Consider the following 13,885-nt stretch of genomic DNA (forward strand, 5'->3'; position numbering starts at 1 on the left):
TTTTCTGAATTAAATTAATTCATTATTCACAATTCCAAATAGAGAAAAGCCATATTCTCTCTGACGGATCTTCGGGTTTTCATCCCATATTGTGAGTCTACTTTTCTATATGTGTTTCAATACTTGTTTAATGCATATTAGCAACAATAACATGTTTAGATTACAAAATCCGGGAGTTTACCGCCCAAGATCGTTCTTGGGGAGTAAACTCCAAAATGGAACATTATGGCTTCCTAGTCCCAATTCCTTGTTAGAAGACTTGTTTAGGAGATAGGCTATTACATTTATGGATCAAAAAGCAACCAAGAACCATAAGTTCTAGGAGTTTACGGCCAAGGAACTCCCTTGGGCCGTAAACCCCTTTTCAAGGGCTTAAATGCCCTAAAACTCTCCCCAAATGCTTAAGGACTTTACCTACTAGTACTTGTGCTTGATTAGAACATCAAAAACCCATAAACACCATAAGTTTTTAGGAGTTTACGGCCAAGAACCCTTCTTGGGCCGTAAACCCCTTTTTGTGGGACAAAAATCATTCCAAGCTATCCTTGAGCCTTTAGACAATTTACCTTGCACCTTTGGGACTAGAAAGGAGAGTAGAACACATTGAAATCACTCCTTGAAAGGAGTTTACGGCCAAGGAACATGACTTGGGCCGTAAACTCCAAGTGAAGGCACCAAAGTGTGCCTCTTGTCCCCATTAGCCTTAGATAAAATCATGGATGCCATTCTTGATGTTTAAGTGCCTCAAATCAATTTATTTCCTAGAGTTTACGGCCGTAAACTCTAAGGTGAAGGACCTTAGGCCGTAAACTCCCTTATGGAGTGTTCTAGAGCCTTAAAACTACTTCATGCATTATTCCAATAAAGATAGGAGTGTTCTAGATGCAAGATAACACCACAAAACACCCAAAAACACCATTTGAGGAGTTCACGGCCATAAACCTATGAGTTTACGGCCGTAAACTCCAAGGGGTGGGGTTTGTTGGATGGTGAACTCCTATACAAGGCCCTTTGATGTTTCAAACCCTTTTGCCTTGTCCCGTGGCAACTTAGATGCAACCATTTGAACCCTAAACACTCATTAAAGTGTTTAAATGTTTTCTAAGTGTCTTAACTTATTTATTTAAGTTACTATATGACTAATTAGTTATATATATGTTTATTATATGATAACTAGGCTCGTGTGTGTAAACCAGTCTCCGTTTGTCACCTAGCACGGTAGCCGACACTGTAATTCAAACGACTCACCACAAGTGAGTTCATACCCCTTGAATCAACCTTTGAAATGATTTTAAATGTTTTATAACACTTTATGGGGGGGAATACAAGTCAAATACTTATAAGTTATTACTTCAATCACATGTGATTGTGTTTAATCACATGTGATTAATAACTAGGAAAACAACGATTTTCACACTGTTCAAACTGTTTTTCAACTGCTTTACTATTGAAATGTTTTATAAACTGTTTTACTATCCAAACTTACTTATAGACTGTGATTCAATCAAATGCTTCTTATACTTAAACTGTTCTATTAACTTATGCCTTCAAACTGTTTTATAGATCGACATCAAGTCGATCTCCTCTTGAAATCATATTTATGCTTCAAATGTTTTATAAAAACTTATTTATGCTTTTATATATCCAATTGCATGCCCATATATGTATAGGTATATAAATAATGTTCAAAAGGCTTAGGAATGCCATCCGCCCTATTTCCTTTTCCTCGATTTGGATGTGGTCTGGTGGGATTTCGGGTGACCCTCCGAAGGTCATTTCCATATTACTTATATATCATATATACATGTATAGACATAAAAGTACTTCCATATTCATACTCATCAGTACATCATTAGCTGGTTACCATCGGGGTAACGCAGGAACAATACATATACAGATATACTAGAAACAATACATATACAGATATACTAGAAACAATACATATACAGATATACTAGAAACAATACATATACAGATATACTAGAAACAATATATATACAGATATACTAGAAACAATACATATACAGATATACTAGAAACAATACATATACAGAGATACGAGAAACAATACATATACAGAGATACGAGAAACAATACATATACAGATATACGAGAAACAATACATATACATAAATACGTAATAATTGTGATCCACTGTATCGGGCATGCCTTAAATGTCATGGCCCGAGTTGTAGCCAGAATTCTCTTGGAGGGAGAGCGTGAGTTTGCGTATAGATCTATACTGGATTGACTATCCTACACCTTGCTGCTAGCTACAGCCGGACCTGCAGGTCTGCGGGTGCCAAACGTCATTTCTTTTATTGCGACCATTCATTATGTCGTTGTTACCAGTCGATAGTATGGTGCAATTTATCACATTATGCCTTAATATAAATCCGGTTTAAGGTAGTAGTATTTAGTACAGCAGTAGTCTTATTATACAAAGCTACAGTACTACAATGATTTACCCATTACATATTTTAGTGATAACCTCACTTAAGCATTAATGTACAAACTATATTTTTAACAAATGATAGTTATACTTGGGTAATCACACCCCTTTTTCAACAGAAAAGTTTACAAAACAACCTAGCCTTGGTAGAAGGTTACTTTTATAGAAAATATAGGATTTTCTGAGTGATTCAAACTTTTACAAACACCTTCAAACATTTACTTACATTTTTACAAACTTATACATTGAGACAGGTTCAAACGTTTTTTTTACAAGAAACATTGACACTAAAATACTTATGAACTCACCAGCTTTATGCTGATAAACTCTTTCAAAATAACTTGTATTCTCAGGTCATCAGTAGACAGGTACCGAGGCCAGCTTTTGAGAAGATGGAGTGCATTCAAGACTCATCTCATATTATTTTGTGTTTCATTATTTTTGGTGTCTATAGTTGTACAAAACACACTTGTATTAAAATTATATATATTTAATGCAATGGATGATGTTGTTTGCTTATTTACATTTACTGTGTTGTGATACTATACATGACGTCCTCCGCCCCAGAACGTTTCCGCCGTTCTTGGTTTTGGGGTGTGACAGTTTTCATTACAAATTACTGCTTATGAACTCACCAGCTTTATGCTGATAATTTTCAAACTGTTTGTATTCTCAGGAAATCAGTAGACAGGTACTTGCTGGATTTTCGAGGAACCGAAGCATTTAGAGTTTTTAAGTTTTTATTATGAAAAGCTAATGGCTGTAATTCAAATTTAGTTTCAAACAGATGTAAACGTTTTATTCAAATATTCACTATAATGGTTGTGTTGTTATGATTGTTGTTATTCCTTGGTTGTGATGCTATACATGGCGTCCTCCGCCCCGGAATGTTTCCGCCAACGGTTTCGGGGTGTGACATAGATCAAGGTTCTCGATCCACCCCCGAGGCCACTAAGATGTATTTGGACCTGAAGATAGATTATTGGTGGCCCTGTATGAAGAGGGATGTTGCCTGGATAGTTGAGAGGTGCTTGACCTGCCGTCGGGTGAAAGCAGAACACCAGTGTCCGCATGGTCCATTGCAGCCTCTGGAGATTCCCCAGTGGATGTGGGAACAGATCTCGATGGATTCCATCACTAAGTTACCGAGAACTGCACGTGGAGTTGACGCGATCTGGGTGATTGTGGACCGGTTGACGAAGAGTGCTTACTTTCTTGCTATCATTGAGAGCTCTTCTGCGGAGCGATTGGCTGAGATCCATGTGAGGGAAGTAGCAGCACGACATGGAGTGCCGATCTCTATCGTGTCAGGTCGAGACGTGCGTTTTACTTCCAGGTTCTGGATGAAATTTCATGAGGAGTTGAGCACGCGCTTGCATTTCATTATTACGTATCACCCTCAGACAGACGGACAGAGTGAGTGGACGATCCAGATGCTCGAGGATATGTTGCGGCCATGAGTCATGGACTTCGGAGGAATTTGGAACACCTACATGCCATTGGCTGAGTTCTCCTACAACAACAACCATCATTCAAGTATTGGTATGCCTCCTTTCGAGCTCCTGTATTGGAGGAGGTGTCGGACTCCCATTTGTTGGGGAGAGGTGGGACAGAGGGTGATGGGCAACATAGAGATAGTGCTAAAGATGACCGAGCAGATTCAACATGTCAGACAGAGGTTACTGATAGCCTAGAGTCGCCAGAAGAATTATGCAGACAGGCGGCGATCCGAGCTAGAGTTTCAGGTCAGAGATTTTGTACTCCTGAAGGTGTCCCCATGGAAAGGGGTGATCCGGTTCAGGAAGTGGGGCAAGCTAGGGCCCCGATATATCAACCCTTTTAGAGTGACCGCCAGAGTGGGTAGGGTAGCATACCAGTTGGAGCTACCTGCAGAGTTAATTCAGATTCATAACACCTTCCACGTGTCCCAGCTGAGGAAGTGTGTGGCCGACGAGATGATAATAGTACCGCTAGAGGACATTCAGGTGGATGCGAGCTTGAATTACATTGAGAGGCCGATCATAATTTTAGACCGAAAAGGTGAAGGTTCTAAAGAACAAAGAAGTGCCCATGGTTTAGGTCTAGTGGCAGCATCGGAGGGGATCCGATTTGACTTGACAGTCGAAGTCAGAGATGCGGGAGCAGTATCCTGATCTATTTGAGAGTCAGGACTTCAAGGGCAAAGTCTGATTCTAGTGGGGGAGAATTGTAACATCCAGATATCTAGGTATAATATTTTATGTATTTATTTTGAGATATGTGGAGTGACTCGATGAGTTGGTGCCTCAACTCGTCGAGTAGAGTCACGAATGATGACGTGGATTAATGAATGGACTCGACGAGTCCGTGAGCCGACTCACTGAGTTAGCACTGCTGAAGGAAGCCCTAATTTCACAGGCTTGTGGCCTAATTAAAGGCACTTATGGCATCCCTTTGCGGTCACCTTCCCCATAGAGAAACCCTAACCTGCCCTTTCGTAATGTAAAGAGAGAGAGAGAGTCTATTTTGAGTATTCTTGTGCATTTTGAAGGAAATATTGGAAGAGCTTGGTGGATCTAATCAAGGGAAGGCTATGGATCTTGCATTCTTCTGTCATTAGCTTCCCTTCTAAGGTAAAAAGCTCTTACATTGGGCACATATTCGTTAGATCTTATTTTGGGGAGTTTCTAGGGTTTTCTCCCAAATCATCTTGTGTCTTTGAGTTATTTGAACATGGTTGAGGTTAGAACCTCAAATCTGGACTAGAGAAGGTCTTGAGAGTCCAAAGATTCGAGGTTTATTGAGCTGGAGGCAAGAAGCTCGTGTGTATTTAACCTTCTTGGGGCTTGTAATGGCGTTATGGAGCATATATGTCATGCATGAACGTAAAGATCGAAGCTTTACATGACATTCAATCCTAGGGAGTCTAGATCTAGTGTTTGGAGTGATAGATCTACCCAAAAACGTCTGAATGGGAGTATGGATTGGATGCACTTGCCGAGTCCATGTACAGACTCGACGAGTCTATTAGGGTTTACTCGATAAAGTCTTTTTTTTATATTATTGGCTTTCTGGAAAAACCTATAAATGTTAATAAGTTATTTCATCTCAGTATGTTAAGTTAATAAAACAACAAACACCTATATTTAAACAAAGGCATTATTATTTTTCTTTAGAAAAATATAAAGTTAAAAAAAATGTTTTTTAATCTCTAATAAATCAATATCCATTTTTCCATATGTCAATCTTTCATTAGTTTTGACACTTTTCATTTTGTGCTATATTTGAAATAAACAATATCTACATGTAAAATTTTTGGGTTTTTTTTCATATTTTAAAATTAAAAAAGCCACATAATACTTCTATTTATATATGTAATGTATTAAATATAATTAATGTGATATAAATTGCAATAAATGTGTTTCTTATTTTCTTATTCTAAATCTTAATTATATGCGCAAATTGATAGTTCCCCATCTTTTAGCTCATAACTAACATCCATTTTGTAACGTCCAAAAATTATGAGGTAAAAATATCTTTTTTAATTCAACCAAAATACCATTTATCTTTTTATTCAAACATTCAAAAGTATATCCTAATAAAATAGTCATTAGATTACAATCCCAAAATCATCATTATGCGGAAACATGGGTGGATGCGCTGCGATCAAGTCGGGCCCTTCCCTTTTCGAACCGGGAATACCAGATATCATAACCATAAAAACCATAAGCAGAAAGCTTAATAAGCTCCCCCAAAATCCCACATACCATACATGCCATTGGGCCTAGCCTGCATATTGGGCCCAACCCACCATAATAGGCCTAGCCTTGTTAAGCTAATAGGCCCAACCCAGCATACAAATGCAAGATTCATAAAGACAGCTAGCACCATATGTAACATACAATGGTCCTAGCCTATGATAAAAAATGGGTGTAACCCAGCATACAAATGGGCCAATCCCAATATACCATGCAAGAGTCACAAAGACAACTAGAATAACATATCCTAGTGGGCCGACATTGATGCCTTTGACACATGGGTAAAGTGTGGAGACTCACCTCAATCAGAAGATAGCAAATTTCACGCCCAAACTTTCTGCACAACGGCTCCTCACACTGAACACAATCAATACTAACCCTAGTTACATTTTTAATGTCAAACCTATAAATCATGAGTCCTAATAATGATGCAAGCTCAAATTAGGCCCACTATTGTCCCAAACCCAAGTAGAGGGTCCTAAGGCCCAATACGAGCCCAAGCCCAAAATTTCCATAACCCTTGAGTCCAAAAAGGTGGCCCAAAATTAAAAGGGCCAAAGAAATGTATGCCCTGCATACCAACTTGTATGCCCTGCGTACGGGCCATATATGCGCATGGTATAACTCGCCAAAGCAGAAGAAATGGGGACTCCTCAGGTGTACGTCCCGCGTAGCACAAGAGTACGCACCACGTACTCACCACCGAGGAACAAAGTATAAGAAGTTGATGCACGAACCACGCATTATGATGAGTGTACTCCTATATACGACCAACGTACTCAGTAGAGGGCTAAAACCCCTAATAAGCTCTTAATGGTCAAGACAAGAACATCCAAACTCAGATCTGACCCTTAAGGGGTGTCTTAACACGTAAAGTTGGCAACTTTACTCCTTTGCGTGACTTAATAGGACCCAATCCTTGATTCTTATCCATCTAAATCTATAATATGATCACCAACTATAGCATGCTCCATTAAAACCCACAAGATGACATTTTTATGACTTAACAACGTCAACAAAGACCAAATATGAGGCTTAAAGGTCCTGTAGAAGCTTCTACTCACAAGAACCATAATCTTAGGACCAAAACATGCATAAAAATTCCCATAACTAGATCTACACTAAAGAACCATATAGTTTGATGCTTTATACCCCTAGAAGATAGATTAAAATGCACAAAGTCTGGATCCATAAGCTTCAAGCAATCCAACACTCCTTCAAGAGGCTCCTTCTTCTTCAATGAGAACCATAATACATGAAATCGTAACAAGATCTCAAGAACCACTCAAATGGGGGGCTAGGCTTTCGTATCTAGGGTTTAATGGGACGCAGGTTGAAGGTAGGAAGGTTTGAAGTTGAGTTCACGCCATTAAATAGGGTCTAAGACCCTAAATTAGGGTTTGCACCTGACTGGAGTAAGCCCAACGTACTCCAAAGTCCCTCCACGATCAATCCTCGTAGTTCTCAACGTACTCTCTGTACGCCCAACATACTAGGCTAGGCCCTAAAATCATCAATCTTTTGAAGGCCATAACTTCTTCGGTCAAAGCCCGATTTCGACGATCCTTATATCCATGGAAAGGTAATGAGAATCTCTATAATCCTATCAACTCTCCTTTGCTTTAACACTTCCTGAACTTAAATCCAAAATTCATAAAAGTCCCGAACTATCAGTTTACAATTATACCATGAGCTTCAAAATGCAAACCGAACTCCAATATCACCCAATCTACGTTATCCACAACTAAAGGGGTCTAAATCTCTCCATCCCCAAGGCCTAAAGCCTTAAGATAACTAATCTTTGGGTCATGGCCCCGAATTAGGAAACGATTCGGAACAGGGTGTTACACATTTGATTTTGGAATTTGAAATTCACATCTACTCTTCCATCCCTTCCAAAATATCTCAATGTTTTGTATGTCGATTTTAATATAAAACACTATCAATCACCTAATTTCTGACCTGTTTCATTTTTACAAATCCTTTCCAAAATTCAATTTCAATTTAGTGTGTGTGTGTGTGTGTGTGTCTATATATATATATATATATATATATATATATATATATATATATATATATATATATATATATATATATATATATATATATTAATTTGAGACCATAAAGATTGTGTGACACATGGGGACACAATCCTAGCCACTCATTTTGGAGATCAAAAATATATTTTTAAAATGAAAAATAAATGAGAATTTTTGATTTTTTTTAATATTATTTTCGTCAATTAGATTATAAAAAAACAATTAAAAATAATTATTTTTTAAATATATATGAAATATTTTAATAGAATATTACAGTATAAATATTAAAACGAAATTGTTAGAGTATTCAAATATTCTACTAGAATATTAGACTATAAGTATTTAAACAATTCTAATAAAATATTAGTATATTTTAGCAACTCTAACAATTCTTATAGAATATTAGAATACTTTAACATATCTAACATTTCTACTTGAATAGTAGAATGTTCTAACATTTTAAGAGTTCTATTTGAATATTTACAATGTAACATTTCACATATATTTCAAAAAACGGTAATTGTTTTTATATTTTTTGGGGTAAATTAAATGTTGAAAATAATATTAAAAAAAGAGTTTTCATATTTTTTTTCTTTTATTTTCATTTTAGATTTTTTTTTATCTCCAAGATATATGGCTAGAATCGCGTCAACATTTCTTACAAAATTAACATTGTCTCAAATCAACCTATATATATATATATATATATATATATATATATATATATATATATATATATATATATATATATATATATATATGTGTGTGTGTGTGTGTGTGTGTGATTTCATATTTATTTCATTATTCATCACATTGTCAGAATTACTTTGGTTGACTTTGAAAGCGTTTCCTATACAAAATCATCATCAACGATTCGACACATTTATTTAAAATAGACAAAAAAAAAACTATATGGGTATATATTGATTACTTACGGATTCATCATATTGTTTGTATTTATTTTAAAATTTTTACTTTAAAAATGTTTAATGCTTACATATTCATATTTAACTTTTTTTAATTGACTCGTGTAGTATATGAGTCCTACACCTAATAAACAAATAAACACAAATCTTTAATATTTAATTGTGGTCCCTCCTATTAGACCTTTTGATAGCACAATATTTCACAACTTAAGAACAAAACTATGAACCAACAATGAACTTCACATTTTTACCCATGCATCGACTAATCATCAATGTTTTAAAAATCATTTTTTTAGTTGAACCATTATAGTGGCCGATTCCTAGTTCAACTGGGGTAGTGCAGTGTGTTGTCGGCCTTCGCCGTTGTGTACACTCAGGATAACCTGATGGATTAAGTTGTTCAGTTTGTTTTGTAAATGAGTTGTTTTTAATGGGCTACGTGAAACCCAACTATTCGAGTGAAATAAACTGATTGAAACATGTTTTTATCGATTGTATGACAATGGTTCAACCCAGTTTATAAAGAAACCGTCTGGTTTAACTTGATCTAAAAATTAACATAGAAACGATCATTTGAACCGGTTTTCAAAAAAGTGTCAATCATCCTTCATACCAAATCAACCTTCTAAATATACAATTAAAACCATAGTCTATTTAGTACCAAATAAATCATTCCAACATCCTACCCTTAAAACATGCCCTAGTTCATCCATGTTACATGACATACGACAACTTTTTAAAATATTTTAACAAACTAATTAATCAAATACAAGATATATATGGAAAATGAATAAAATAAAATAAAATTCCTTTTTTAATTGATGTAAATAAAAATTGCAAACTAAATCAATATGGAAGGCTCGATTTGGTTCCACCCAATGTTTTAAAAACCGGTTTTTTAGTTGAACCGATACAGTGATTGGTTCGACTGGTTCCTGGTTCAACCGCCGGTGAACCGGTTTCTATATTTTTCATATTTTTTTTATTTTCCTACACATACATACATATAGAAATTAGGAATTTGATGTTTATAAGTTCAAACATTAAAAATACACATAAAAATAAGTTGTAGATAAATCCAAATACATTAAAATAACACATAACCATAAGTTTTAGTATTTTACATCAATCCATATACGTCAAAAAGAAAATAAAGTATAATATCGAAATGAAATATAGTTTTTGATGAATACAAAAACATCAAAATAATTTATAACTTTTATCATATGTTTTTATTTAGAGAAAACTAAATAGATTTGAAAAAAATCACCAATGTTTATTATGTAAATGGTTCTTTTTCATGTGTTTTTATTCGGTTTAACCGGTTCAACCGGTTTATTTTGACCGGTTCAACTGGTTTTTCTAAAAACCGGCCGGTTCAATCCGGTTCAGAAATTAATATAAAACCGGTGGTAGTTGAACCGCTCACACTCCCGGTTTCCGGTCCAACCGGTTCGACCGGCCGGTTCAAACCGGTTTTTAAAACATTGGTTCCACCCACAAGCTAAACACATCCCAAATCAGCCGATTAGATCCAATTTAACCAATTTCATGATGAACTATTTCAACTTAGATCCTAGGAAACTGGAAACCACCTTGAAGAACACATCTATTTCTTAATGGCATGTAAGACTGGAGTTTGCAGAAAATATGATTTCTCTGCTACAAAAGCTCAATGATAATGGCAATCGTGAGGTACATTGCGTTATGTTTCGAATACAAATCAGATTGTTGCACGGATTTGATTGATAGAAATCCAATCTTCCTTTCCAAATGCCCCCCAAGACAATTAATAGAGAAATGGATGCATGTCATGCTGATGTCAATTTCCAAATTCCTGCTACCCAATGCTTTTGAACTACAACGAAAGGAAGAAAAAAATGTTATAGAAGATATGAAGAAAAAGACAAAAAGAAAGAATGTAAGCAATGATCAGGCTTAGTAAACTTTGTGACAAAGGAGCATAAACAGAAGAGACAACTACAAAGCAACATAAGTATATGTGTGTTCAAGAAACATCATATAATGTTCAAATTTATACTTTCATGGTTGTAGGGATGATTACAGTGTGTCATTATGGAACGGGGGTGTGCAACGTAGCTTGTGATAATGTTGCTGCCGAAACCTGAAATCTGATATTCACTCAGTTTTTGTTATTGAATGTTGATGAAGGGAATGCATGAGAATCTCTTGCATGAACATATAATAAACGGCAGTAATAGGATCAGGAGTTCTATCTCTATCTTGGAGTGTGGCATAGCTTGGATGGGTTGCTGGTCTATTGTTAAAACAAACCCATCTGTTAAAACAACCCAGATGTTCTGTAAACAATAACATTTTCAACTTCGGAGATATGAAAAGAAACATTATTCCCTTCTTCTATGTGTTTGCTTATCTCTTAACTGTATTTGTAACTATTAAGTATATTAACCAAAACCAAGTACTTGTTTTTGTTTTTATACTTAGCACAAAAGAGAGGTCTTCATCGAATACATAGAGGCAGTAATGGTGTTGTAGGTTCTTCAACTGATAAGCACACATGAGACTGAGGTTGCCATTAAGATGATCAATGATGTTTTTAAACATGTTTATGAAGGATTTTGATCTTCACCAGCTTATTAAAGCAAATGATGATCTCACACCCGAATGGTTTGTCTGAACGTTTTGGATAGATTTTATAATTGTTTTTGGGAATTGGATGACCAAATTGGAAATAAAGTGAACGTATGTTGATATTTATTTCGATTTGTCCTTTCTAGTTGTGGAAGTTACTAGCATAAGCCTAGGAGACAAGTTTATGATTATGATATCGTTATTAATTAGTTATTGTATTTTTCATTTGATTTTGTATAATATTTATATTTTTTTTACAATTACTTAAGCAATTGTGTCAGTTATTTTATAACAAGTAATGCAATCGTAACTTTTATCATTCAGTAATCAGCATAATAATTCAAAGGTTCTAACCAAACAACATCTTAAAAATTCTAACCCTTTTAAAAATATCCTAAAAATTCAAACACTTTTAAAAAATCCAGTCCCTCAAAAAATATCAATCAAAAATAGAACAAAGATGCCAATGATGCCACCAAAATGCACAAACAACTTATCCTTCCCAACCGAGCAATAATGGTATACACTGAAGTTGGACCAATACATGTAGCTGAAATGAAATGTTCTGCTGCAGACGCCAAACCATAGAAGAGTAGAGTAGTAACGACTACATTCACGGAGTGAGGGTGCGTTTGGAAAGGAAATGGAGATCCCTGGGATTTTATTTCTGCAAAAACACATAAACTCGTGATAATAAAGCTAAATGGGAATGGAGGCATGATAAGAGCTTCTTCCCCCAATGTTCCCCAGTAATAGTTAATCCAGACACGAGCCGGAGGTTTCAGGTGAGTAACGATGTGGGCGATACATTTGAACAAAAACTCAATCACGAACTTGAATGTGATGTTGTTGGCTTCTACATGTAGGCCCATAGCTTCTTCGTCGACCGGATTATCAATGGTGAAAGGCATCAGCGCTGATGAAAGTTTTTGAAAATGAAAGGCTTTTGCTTTGGGTTTGGGTTGTGAAGAAACTGATGCTTCGTTCCAAAAATTATTTATAGCGCGAATTTACGCATTTAAGTCAACGGCTTCTGATAGGGCAAACATTTTTTTTAAACGTCAAACTAACTAATCTACTCCTAAATAACCACCTATATCTCCACCAAAGGGTCAATGGCCTAGTGGTATGGAGTGGGCAAGCGCATCTAATGCCTAAAGACTTTAGTGTATACTTATCTTGAATTCGGTCGAAAATTTTAACAAATTGCAACAGACTTTTACAGTTTTACTTGACTGCACATCCCTGACTTTCGTTTGGGATAAGTGAAACTGACAACATCAAAAGACTTGAGCTGAAGTACTATTATGAACCGGTCTAAGAATCGAATTGCAATTTGAACTTGATAAGGGCACGAAAATTTTCTTTTACAAATAAAATATTTATGGGACCTTTTGGTTCAATTAGTTCTGAATTTTGAGTCTGAAATATATTTGAATCCGAAAGCATTTGGATTTATTGTGTTTGATGGACAAAGAATAATATTGAATTTTTTTGCGATTTTGTGTTTGACTTGCAAATCTATAAAAAAAACCTTGGATTTAATTTATGTAGAATGACCTAACTACTTTTTATTGGAATTTTTGTTGCTATCTATTTCTTGTTTTATAAAAAATGTGAGAATTGCCATTTATTAAATTATATTATGTGTTAAGCTATATCTTTTGAACTCTTTTAATAACAATAAATGATACAAATAACCAATACATAATATTATAATACATATGTCATTAATAGTTGAAGTATCTTTTCCTTCTAAATCATAGAGCTATTTTTGGTTTTGAGATTTTGTATGATAATTTTCTATGATTTTATTTGATGTTAGAATATAGGTTCTATAACAAATTCTTAATATGATCATCTATTCAGACGGTGTTTGTGATTTCATTTTAAAGTTAAAAAAGATTTTTACACAAAAGAACTTATTAACTTATGAATGTGGAAAAAGAATATTTTAAAAAGTGTTTGGATTAACTTTTTAGTAATAAAAATCAATAAGTCAATAAATTAAAAAAATATTTGGCTAACGTATTGACTTTTTCTTGTTTTTTATTCTAATAATTCATAAGTCATTCAAAGAAGTCACAAATTTTAACTTCTTTAAAATTTATTTTCAAA

Source organism: Lactuca serriola, chromosome 6 (genome assembly GCF_051521515.1).
Source record: "Lactuca serriola cultivar US96UC23 chromosome 6, Lser_US96UC23_V15, whole genome shotgun sequence".
NCBI classification, from domain to species: Eukaryota; Viridiplantae; Streptophyta; class Magnoliopsida; order Asterales; family Asteraceae; genus Lactuca; species Lactuca serriola.